Source organism: Oncorhynchus nerka, linkage group LG7 (assembly GCF_034236695.1).
Source record: "Oncorhynchus nerka isolate Pitt River linkage group LG7, Oner_Uvic_2.0, whole genome shotgun sequence".
Taxonomy (NCBI): Eukaryota; Metazoa; Chordata; class Actinopteri; order Salmoniformes; family Salmonidae; genus Oncorhynchus; species Oncorhynchus nerka.
This window is the reverse complement of record NC_088402.1, coordinates 43,830,724-43,842,607: the sequence shown is the minus strand read 5'-3', so window position 1 is coordinate 43,842,607 and position 11,884 is coordinate 43,830,724. Positions and strand designations below refer to the sequence as shown.

Genomic DNA, 11,884 nt, shown 5'->3' with positions numbered 1-11,884 from the left:
GTCGTCTGCATAGCAATGATAAGAGAGACCATGTGAGGTTATGACAGAGCCAAGTGACTTGGTGTATAGCGAGAATAGGAGAGGGCCTAGAACAGAGCCCTGGGGGACGCCAGTGGTGAGAGCGCGTGGTGAGGAGACAGATTCTCGCCACGCCACCTGGTAGGAGCGACCTGTCAGGTAGGACGCAATCCAAGCGTGGGCCGCGCCGGAGATGCTCAACTCGGAGAGGGTGGAGAGGAGGATCTGATGGTTCACAGTATCGAAGGCAGCCGATAGGTCTAGAAAATTAAATTAATTAAATTAAATTAAATTAAAATTAAATTTAAAATCTGATTTGGACAACTATTTAGAGTCATTAAAAAGTATACAAAACAAAATGCTAAAAAAATGTATTCGCTACATATCTGTATTTGAATCGATATAATGTGGATTTTTTGTTTTTGTCGTTTTTGTTCTCTTATTTTTTTGTGGAATCCCTCCTTCTGTTCTGTTTATGTTTTGCTGTTTAATTTTTTAAAAAACAATACATTTCCATGGTTCCATGTTTGTGATTTTTTAAAATTCGTGTTGCCAAATACTTCATACACAAACAAAAATTCCAAAATTCTATCCCAAAATACACATTTTTTTTTATTGAATTTAATGATCTTGTTAAGACATTATCCCTAGTAAATAACAACTATAATAACATCTTCCTGAATCATTATAATTCGTTTTTTTTCAGAGTGAATACAATTGCACTAAAATTGTTTATTTTTTAAATGATTTTATTGATATTTTTTGTATGTTTGAGTATTTTCTTGTTAATACCTGTGTTTTGTTTTGTTAGACGTGTTTGATGTAGCAATGTAAGTTGATTTTTGTATTATGAATAATAAAAAATAAATAAATACATTTCCAGGGTTTTCAACGTTCTACGTAGGTTCTGATATTCCATTGGTAATCAAATCGGTCTGTTATCATAGTACTTGCGCGGGATTGGTTTTTGAATATCCAACCGCTCTGCAGTCTTTGGCTCCGCCTTGTTGTACCTGTCGTTCTGTGAGAGGCTGTCAGGGTTTTCTGTTGTCCCGCCCATTCCCTCCCATCTGATTACATTTTACAAGAGCGTGTGCGATGTAATGGTGGTTGTCACTGACGAATGTGAATAAAAAAAGCCGGTGGACACAGTGAAGATAAGGACACTAAACCACGTCAAAAAACCTTGGCCGCTGTACGGGAATAGCGGGAGATAGTGGAGCGTGCTCACTACTCTTTCAAACGCGACCGACGCCGCAAACCACGCAGAATATGGCGGAGCAGCACACAGCCACGGACGGCAAGCACAAAGCGTCTCCGAATGCCGGGGGATCGCTGCATGGTAACAGCCGACCCAACGCCGTGGGTGGAGGGGGGAAAGGAGGCCTCTCTGGCGGACTGGCACAGCCAGCGGGGTGGCAGTCCTTACTCTCGTTTACTATTCTTTTTCTGGCCTGGTTGGCAGGCTTCAGTTCTAGACTTTTTGCAGTGATCCGGTTCGAGAGCATCATCCATGAGTTCGATCCATGGTAAGTAACGTTAGCGAACTGCAGTATTAGCTAGCGAGCCAAAGCTAACGTTGGTTGCGTTAGTCAATAGGATTGCTAGCCAGAAGCGGAGTCATGTTTGCTGCTGTTCTAGATGGGTTGATGCCTAGCTTCATTGACTGTATTGTAATGTCTCGTGATCTGTGTCTCCCTGACCTCATAATGCTGTTTTTGTAGCCAACTTTCATGGCGCACAACTTCCCGGTTGTAAAACTTTCCCTGCTTTCCCCCGGACGGTCTTTGAAAAATGATGAGCTAGCTAATAACGAACCAGCTACCGTTATATAGCTAACACGGGACAACCTGCAAATCAACAATTTGCTCAGTGTTATGAATAAACTGACAGATTTTTAGCCAGCTGAATTAGCTATGCAAGCAATGTCCTGAAGTCAGAACTTCCTGGACATTTCCTCATGAGGAATAGGCCTAGAACTTTATTTTTCTTGTCATTCATTCATTCACTCATTTTATTCACTCACTCATCAAAGTCGGGTATCCTAGTCAAAGTCGAGGTTATCGTGGCTCCAAGAGGACAGTCAGTGCCACTTCTCACTTTGGGTACAACATTGCCAACTATGTTGATCTGCGTCTCAGGTTTTTAGAGTTTTATTTATAGCCTCAAACATCCGACGTTTGTGGTAATTATCGATACTTTAGCATATACGTGCAAGTACAACTCTTTACAATTTTATTGGCCTCCTAACATGAATATGTGGCCACTGGCCAGCTTGAATATTTGGGCACTGCCAATTTATAATACAAATCAAGTTAACGTGACACATTTTATGACAGCAGGATTAAAACCCGGAAGCCAGGGGGTGTCTGCCCTCGGGTTTGTTCTTTGTATCTCTACACACAATAAGCGGAATAATCCTATCTGTCCAAACGGCTGCCTGCCCTGCCATTTTTTTAAAATCAGCATTGCAGTGTCCCATTCAAAAACCACAGCTGATGTGCATTTATTTCATGTTGAGTATTGGCTAATAACCCACACTGTTGTTACTGTAGTGGCACCATTTAAGTATTGGTTAGTGTACATGATTGCACAAGGTGCAATAATGCCCCTACTGAAGTGAAACATCTGAGTTAATGCATTACCTTAGATGAAGTGCATGTTACTCTGCCTAGGCAGTGTTAGTGTGCACTTCTCTTTTAAAGGGATTTTGGCAATGAGCCCTGTATTTACTTCCCCAAAGTCAGATGCCTAGACCTATATGTGTGTTGTCTGTATCAAGTACCTTCAAGTATAGCTCCAGAGGACTTCCTCAGCAAAATTGCAAGGAGACTCAATGTAGAATTGCGGTGAGCCCCGAATAACACCCTATGGGCCCTGGTCAAAAGTAGTGCACTATATTGGGAAAAGGGTGCCATTTGGGACAAGTCCAATGTAACAGGATTGCATTGTTTTGGCATATGTCTGATATGCTGCCTAACGGACTACCTTGGGTGGTCACATGGCTCCCCAGCCTCTCCATGGTAAATGGTTAGCTAGCTGTGTGGTTTACTAGGTAACCTGAGGACGGTGGGAAGATTATTAACCCATCTATCAAGCTCTTCCGGATGTCTTATTTGAAGCAGCAGCTTTTTTGTAACCCTCTTGCTATTCTTAGAGGGTTCATTCAGAGCTTTCCTCAAATCAATTCTCTTGCATGACATCAAGTTTGTGTTGAGCCTTGTTCTGTTTAATATATATATATGTGTGTGTGTATATATATATATAAAAAATAATAATAATAATGTAGCATCCAAATGCTTGTGATCGATACATCACCAAGAGCATTTTACTCGACCGCGAGAACAGAATGCGGAGATTGGATTTGTCAGCAGTGTGCCAAGCTAATATTGAAATATGCAAACATTGTTTGTGATGGAACAGTGAGTGGCATGACAATGTTATCTTCATCCCTGCTCTCTAAGACCAGGTTATTTCAGATATAGTATAGTCAATTGTATTTGCCTTATCTGGTCCATAGGCTACCGTTTTCAAACACCAGGATACGTCAATCAGTGTCATGTTTCGTCTAGAAGCTCGTGTCATATTTTTATTGATTGCAGCTGACAAAACATCCCTTGGATCATTTAAACAATTACAGCACATCTCACTTGTCAAGATGCTGCAATGACTGACTGAGGGGATTGCAAGCGCGTCATTGAGCTGACTGAAACTCAAACCACAAGGTTGCAGTCCAAGCGATGGCCTACACACCCTTTTTGGGGAAATGACACCTCTATTGCCAGGCGGCAATCCCTATTCTGCCAGGACAGATGTGCCCAGGTTATATGGGTGAATCACTCGGGCCTTAGGCCACAGCTATACCCTTTCATTACCCTCCAAAATGAAGATATCCTAGGTGGATTAAACTGAAGCAATGCTTTCCGAGCTCTCTAGCAATCTCATGTTTGGTGTATAGGCCAGCTGCAGTGAGAGTGGCAGAAGTCATCAGTGATAATTGGTATTACAAAGAGTAGCCTTTAGATCACCCTTCTATCTACCTTTTCTCTTTGAAATATGCGACAAAGGTGCTACTTTTCAGATGTCCTCTAAATCACCCCGACGACGGTGTTTAGTGATCCCCCCCATTGCATCATAAGTCATAAATAAAGAAGCACCCCGGTGCTCATGTATTTCTTATGACACAGCCTAACGCACAACGTTTTCTTTATACAAATGTATCATGCACTTTTAATGGCCTCTGAGCTGTCTAGGTAGAACCTGTTTTCAAGGTCCCCCTCGGCAGCAGACAATATGCCAAATGGAGTTGTTTCGTCAAGCTATTCGATCTCATTATTGGCTTAGTCATCAATGTCCCCCCCCCCCCCCCCCCCCCATCGTACATGTATCAAAGCAAATTGCTTGAAGCAGGGAGAGTGCAACTCCCCGTGAACAGTTACTCTCATGCGTTATGTGGTGAGGATCTGATTCTGATAGATGCATCTAGTAGAGGCTTGGCTGAAGAGTATCCCAAAACCTACGTTTATTCCCTGCAGCATCTCCGCCGCAGCCATCTGTCCAACAGGTAATGAAATATGCAGTGCCTGATTTAACTGCAGTGGGTGGCAAACTTTGTACAACAAATGTTCAGAATCCCTATAATGCATTGTTTGGAGCTCAGGGCAGGAGGCTTGATTTGATGCCCGCCAATGAATTTGGCCCTACCGGAGCTATGGCTCATGAGTTCCAGTTGAATTTAGCCTACATCATCAAATGTAGCCAGAGGCCAGAATTGCATATACCTCAAGAAATGGGTAATTAACCAAGGAGATTATTATTATTTTTTTGTGTGTGATTAAAAGCGTCATTTAAACACTGGATAGTGAGTGCTCATGTTGAAAGAATCTATACCGCTTCAGAATCTTTAGTGTTCTTAGCATTGGATCACTCTACCCAACCTCTTGGAAGTGACTCATCGAATAAAAATCACAGATTCATCCTGATGATCATTGGATTGACATGTGAAAAGGAACCTTTTGTTGGACTTGTATTGACACAGGGCAGCTTTGTGAGATCGCTGTGTGTTTCTGTGAAGCACATTTTCAATGCCAAAGGTGCTGTTCTGGCTTCCGTTAGACTCCAGTCCCAGGCATAACCAAATTCATATCACACACCCAACACAGAGGTAATGACCAAGTACACACTTAATTCTCTTGATGGTAGGCTCATGATTAACTTCCATGGGCAGGGGCGTTGGGTGAAGAGATATTGCTGACGTATGCGGTTGTGGCAGCACGTGTAGGCGCTGAGCTGGCAGGAAGGAGCATAGAGCTCAGGGGAGCCATCGGGGAACACAAAAAGCCCTGCTGGCATATAAACATTTGTTTGTTTTTGGGTTATTCCATTCACATATACACTGCGGAATCTGGCAACCCCCTACAAAGCACATGCATTCCTGTTTTTGTTGATTTCTACCTCAACTTCTGTCTCATTGAGTAAGCCTCGTGCTGTTTTTATTTTTGTTACGAATGCGAATAGTGTTAGAACGGGTTTTGTGGAGTCGTTCTTGGCTACAGACAGCAACAAGGTCCTCCCATCCATACAACCCTCATTGCAGTTCCTGAGGATGGTCGACGCTATGCACAGCCGGGATGGGGATTGTGGTTGAGTTAATTGCACGGAATTGGCAATCACTGACGTTCCCCCATTGCTATACAAATTTAAATATACATAGGCGTACCTAATGGTGTGACTCTGAAAGTGTGCTTGTTTTGCTAACTTTGTCTATTAAATGTTCTACCTCTCTTTCCAGCTGTCCTTTTTGATGCTTGAGCAGCTCATTGCTAGATGCGCGGGGTGTTGAGCGCTATAGGCTATGGCACTTCGGCAAAAAAATATTCTATACAATGCACGTTTTCATTGCTTGCTAAAAAAAAGAAACTGTCTTTAAAGGTTGGATGTGTCTGACTTCATTAATTATTCAACAGCAGTTGACCAAGGTTCTGGCTCTGGTCAAATGGACAATGGGCCAATCCTCTCCAACCTGGCATGGTATCATTTTGATATGGAATCTCTTCTGATTTAGTCTATAAATTAAGATCAGGTCCTGGCCGATATGCCGTCCTAGGTGAGATCCTCTCAGAATGATTGCTTAGTTTCGGTAGAGCGAGTGCACGCCTGGCTTGTCAATGTTACGCTTCAACTTTTGCCTCCTCCTCGCTTTGGCCTTTACATCCTGGTGAAGAGAAACTGCAAGAATGTAGGGCATGAATGATGGTCAGAATCTACGGGACCTAATCTGCTGCTGTACAACAACAAAAACGCAAGTCCCTCGTTGCCAGGTGATAGGATTTAATTCGTTGCTCCCTGAGAGGATGGTTCGTATTCGCGCAGTGCTGAATAATTAACCTTGCGGTGGATTTGACGTCCACAACGGCTTTAAAAACAAAACAAAAAAAATGTCAACTGCGTTTGCCTTTTTATCTGGGATATTGCTCATCTCTCTGGGATGGACTTGATGGGCGGAGGCCTGATTGTGCTAGAAGTTCTGACAGCCATCGGTCGGTGGGGGCAGAAGGGCACCTTCACTGACTGACAAGAGTCAGCAGTTTCACTATGGGAGAACGCACCTTCATGGGCGAGGGGGAAGGAAGCAGAGAAAAAAAAGTTGTCTACGGCCATTCAACCAGGCTGGAGGAGGTAGTGGAGGGGTCAAAGAAAATCAATTGTCCAAAAAACTAATTGGCATATCTTTTGAATTTTTCCTTTTTTTTTTTTCATTGGGCTGGGAATCCAGTGGGAGTTATTTTCCGAAGTTATAAGATTAATATTGAATTTCTTGTAAGGCCGATGGGGTTGCCTAGTTAGAGCAGAGCTGCTTTTAATAAGATCAAGTGTTTAATCTGTCTTGGCTGAGAAGTTAAAAAAGCTGAGCGCTTAAGCGTGTTTTGTTTCAGTCTTTCATCCATTTTCATATTAGCCTACAGCTATTCTGTAACTTATTACAAACTTGCTTGTGGAAGGCCTTAGGCTGCTGTTTGAGTTTTAAGGTTGATCGACGGACTGTGAATGCAAGGATTATTGTGAAGGTTAGGCCATGGTTTCTCTTCGAAATACCGACGGTATGATTTTCCATACTGTTTTTGGGCTGGGGGCAAAAACCGCCACTGCTTGTAACTATAAGAAATCTAAGATGTGTCAAATGATATCCAGCTCAGGGCTATAGCTTTGCATTTGGTTTGCCAACTTGCTAGCTTAGTGGCTACATTACATTACATTTACATTTAAGTCATTTAGCAGACGCTCTTATCCAGAGCGACTTACAAATTGGTGCGTTCACCTTAAGACATCCAGTGGAACAGCCACTTTACAATAGTGCATCTAAATCTTTTAAGGGGGGTGAGAAGGATTACTTTATCCTATCCTAGGTATTCCTGAAAGAGGTGGGGTTTCAGGTGTCTCCGGAAGGTGGTGATTGACTCCGCTGTCCTGGCGTCGTGAGGGAGTTTGTTCCACCATTGGGGGGCCAGAGCAGCGAACAGTTTTGACTGGGCTGCGCGGGAACTGTACTTCCTCAGTGGTAGGGAGGCGAGCAGGCCAGAGGTGGATGAACGCAGTGCCCTTGTTTGGGTGTAGGGCCTGATCAGAGCCTGGAGGTACTGAGGTGCCGTTCCCCTCACAGCTCCGTAGGCAAGCACCATGGTCTTGTAGCGGATGCGAGCTTCAACTGGAAGCCAGTGGAGAGAGCGGAGGAGCGGGGTGACGTGAGAGAACTTGGGAAGGTTGAACACCAGACGGGCTGCGGCGTTCTGGATGAGTTGTAGGGGTTTAATGGCACAGGCAGGCAGCCCAGCCAACAGCGAGTTGCAGTAATCCAGACGGGAGATGACAAGTGCCTGGATTAGGACCTGCGCTGCTACTAGATGTCAAGCTTCTTGGTTACAGCAAAGACATTCTAGCCTAAGTACCAGTATCTTTAGCTAACATTCCACTCCTTGTCATTGCAAAGTGACTGGATTTTCTGCCATCTTCAAATATGAACATTTCTATCATTAATGAGCTTGAGGAGTTAACCCTCACGGCTATCAAATCAGGATCATCTTTCAATCAAAGATTATGCAAATATTGATAAGCAACCATTTTTTTGTTGTCCAGACTAAACCAGTCCATGTCAAGTTACCAGGTTACATCTAAATATTGCTATTCCAACCACAACCTCTGTCTTTTGCTTGGCTTTTAAGCCTCAAAATAAAACTTGCCTCTCTTTGAGGCTCCATGTTGTTAATGTTATTTCCAACAACCAATGAGCTACTCTGCCATAAATCCAGCTGCATATTGATCCATTGCCAAAGAGACTTGCCTTTCAGCAATGACACGGAGTGGAATGTTGACTAAAGACTCTAGCCTGGGTACCAATTCTATCCCCTCTTGGATCACGATCCATGTTGCCTAAATTGTTTTGTGCGTCACAAGTGTTTTTGTAACAGTATTTTTATTTATTTATTGGAATTTCACAATTTTCACCCATATTGAGATGACAGAGCAAAAAGAAACGGCACACACTGACACACACACCCGCGTACATGTATACAATCTTCCTCTCCCCGCCATTCTCTCCCCATCCCCGTCATTGCATCTCTCAATACATACATTTTAAATGAACATACAGACAGAAATTAAACACAAGCTCAGTTCAAATAAAGAAGTTAGGTCCAACACAGAACTGTGGTGATCTGTTTCAGAATGACACTATACGTTCCAAGAAAATCCTTGCAGCATAATAGCTGATAAATCAGCTTCTAGATCATTTAGAGAAGGTTCCCATACTTTGTCGAACCGATCCGTTTTAGAATGCAATGTACATGTCAGATATTCCAGTGGCACCCATTCAAATAGTATCTTATGCCAATCTTTAATAGAGCGGACCCTCTCACTAATCCGCGGTAAGAGGATGTTTTTCCTCGCTGCAAAAGTAAGGATGATGTAAAGCCTCCTTTTACCCATAGACCCCCCAAAAAAAACCCAGAACACTTGACCAGTATCTTTTAAAAATTTGGAACATGACTGTAAACAATGTGTTAGGGTGCTTTTATCAGTCTTACATTTAAGACACTGAGGTGAGGAGGATGAGGGTCTGAAAGCATGTCTGTGATTTGGAGTTATATGCAATCTGTATTTATTTTTTATTTCACCTTTATTTAACCAGGTAGGCAAGTTGAGAACAAGTTCTCATTTACAATTGCGACCTGGCCAAGATGAAGCAAAGCAGTTCGACGCATACAACAACAGTTACACATGGAGTAAAACAAACATACAGTATAAACAAGTCTATATACGATGTGAGCAAATGAGGTGAGATAAGGGAGGTAAAGGCAAAAAAAGGCCATGGTGGCAAAGTAAATACAATATAGCAAGTAAAACACTGGAATGGTAGATTTGCAGTGGAAGAATGTGCAAAGTAGAAATAAAAATAATGGGGTGCAAAGGAGCTAAATAAATTAAATACAGTAGGGAAAGAGGTAGTTGTTTGGGCTAAATTATAGGTGGGCTATGTACAGGTGCAGTAATCTGTGAGCTGCTCTGACATTTGGTGCTTAAAGCTAATGAGGGAGATAAGTGTTTCCAGTTTCAGAGATTTTTGTAGTTCGTTCCAGTCATTGGCAGCAGAGAACTGGAGGAGAGGCGGCCAAAGAAATAATTGGTTTTGGGGGTGACTAGAGAGATATACCTGCTGGAGCGTGTGCTACAGGTGGGAGATGCTATGGTGACCAGCGAGCTGAGATAAGGGGGGACTTTACCTAGCAGAGTCTTGTAGATGACATGGAGCCAGTGGGTTTGGCGACGAGTATGAAGCGAGGGCCAGCCAACGAGAGCGTACAGGTCGCAATGGTGGGTAGTATATGGGGCTTTGGTGACAAAACGGATTGCACTGTGATAGACTGCATCCAATTTGTTGAGCAGGGTATTGGAGGCCATTTTGTAAATGACATCGCCGAAGTCGAGGATTGGTAGGATGGTCAGTTTTACAAGGGTATGTTTGGCAGCATGAGTGAAGGATGCTTTGTTGCGAAATAGGAAGCCAATTCTAGATTTAACTTTGGAATGGAGATGCCTGATATGGGTCTGGAAGGAGAGCCTACAGTCTAACCAGAAACCTAAGCATTTGTAGTTGTCCACGTATTCTAAGTCAGAGCCGTCCAGAGTAGTGATGTTGGGCAGGTAGCGATCGGTTGAGGAGCATGCATTTAGTTTTACTTGTATTTAAGAGCAATTGGAGGCCACGGAAGAAGAGTTGTATGGTATTGAAGCTTGCCTGGAGGGTTGTTAACAGTGTCCAAAGAAGGGCCAGAAGTATACAGAATGGTATCGTCTGCGTAGAGGTGGATCAGAGACTCACCAGCAGCAAGAGCGACCTCATTGATGTATACAGAGAAGAGAGTCAGTCCAAGAATTGAACCCTGTGGCACCCCCAGAGACTGCCAGAGGTCTGGACAACAGGCCCTTTGATTTGACACACTGAACTGTATCAGAGAAGTAGTTGGTGAACCAGGCGAGGCAATGATTTGAGAAACCAAGGCTGTCGAGTCTGCCGATGAGGATGTGGTGATTGACAGAGTCGAAAGCCTTGGCCAGATCAATGAATATGGCTGCACAGTAATGTTTCTTATCGATGGCGGTTAAGATATTGTTTAGGACCTTGAGTGTGGCTGAGGTGCACCCATGACCAGCTCTGAAACCAGATTGCATAGCAGAGAATGTATGGTGAGATTCGAAATGGTCGGTAATCTGTTTGTTGACTTGGCTTTCGAAGAACTGGAAGACCTGGAAGAACTGGATTGCTCTGGTACGGATGCAAAAACAATATCTGTAAATCTCCAAATGTCCTCCCACATCTCTTCGTCAATAGTAACAGACAATTATTTCTCCCACACTCGTTTCACCCTCTGTGTCAACAGTAGAAAAGGACCTCAAAACATCAAAACAAACGTAGCTTTTTTTCCCCACAAAGGAAAATGTCTTTCTTTCAATGACGGACACATCATGGTTGCCAATCAAGGTGGTGCTCTTCAAAATATGTCTTACTTGTAGAAAGCGGGAAAAAGTCCTGCTTTGGGAGTCGATATTTCTCAACCATCTGCTCAAATGACAAACTTATCATCAAATAAACCATTTAGTCTGCGTATGCCCCTATTAAGTCAAAAGTTAAAAGCCAACATCCAGCAATCCTGGACCAAAATCGGGGTTGTTAAGAATTTGGGTAAGAGCAGAGGTTAGTTTGGACCTTCCCAAAAAACGTTGAACTTACGTCCATGATTTCAGTGTGTTAAGCATAATGGGGTTATTGCAGTGATCCTTTAGACTTAAATTCTGAAAAATAAAAGATCCTGTAAGGGGTATTTTGAAGAAGTCTCAATGTCTAAACGAATAGATGAGTCATTTGTGATTCAGAAATATAACATAGGTGGGCACACCACTGATAAAGCCTACTATTAGGCAGATTCAAGCCCCCCCACCCCCAGAGCCTGGCAGCTGCAAAACTGCCATCTTAAGTCTTGGCTTGCATTTACTCCACATGAGGAAATGTAGCCAGCCAATTACATCGTTTGCTACCTTATTAAAGAGTCAGACTGGGATCATTTGGATTGGGTGAAGTAGGTAAAATGTTCATTTTCAAGAGTGATATTCTACCCAACCATGAAATCAGAATAGTTCCTGTGCTCCATATCCTGTGTTATTGTATCAAACAAGGGAACAAAATTGGCTTTGTACATTTGCTGGAATTTAGGAGTTACAAATATACCCAGATACATGAAACCTGAGGGAGACTATTTTAAAAGGAAAGGGGGGTAGAGGTAATGGGTACAGAATGAAGGCTACCAAGTGGCAC

At 43.0% G+C, this 11,884-nt stretch overlaps 1 pseudogene; it reads left to right on the top strand.

Annotated features, from left to right (window-relative positions):
- The first annotated feature begins 1,087 nt into the window (after window positions 1–1,087).
- The window catches only part of LOC115131752 (dolichyl-diphosphooligosaccharide--protein glycosyltransferase subunit STT3B-like), an 84,532-nt pseudogene continuing 73,735 nt past the window's right edge, over window positions 1,088–11,884 (top strand).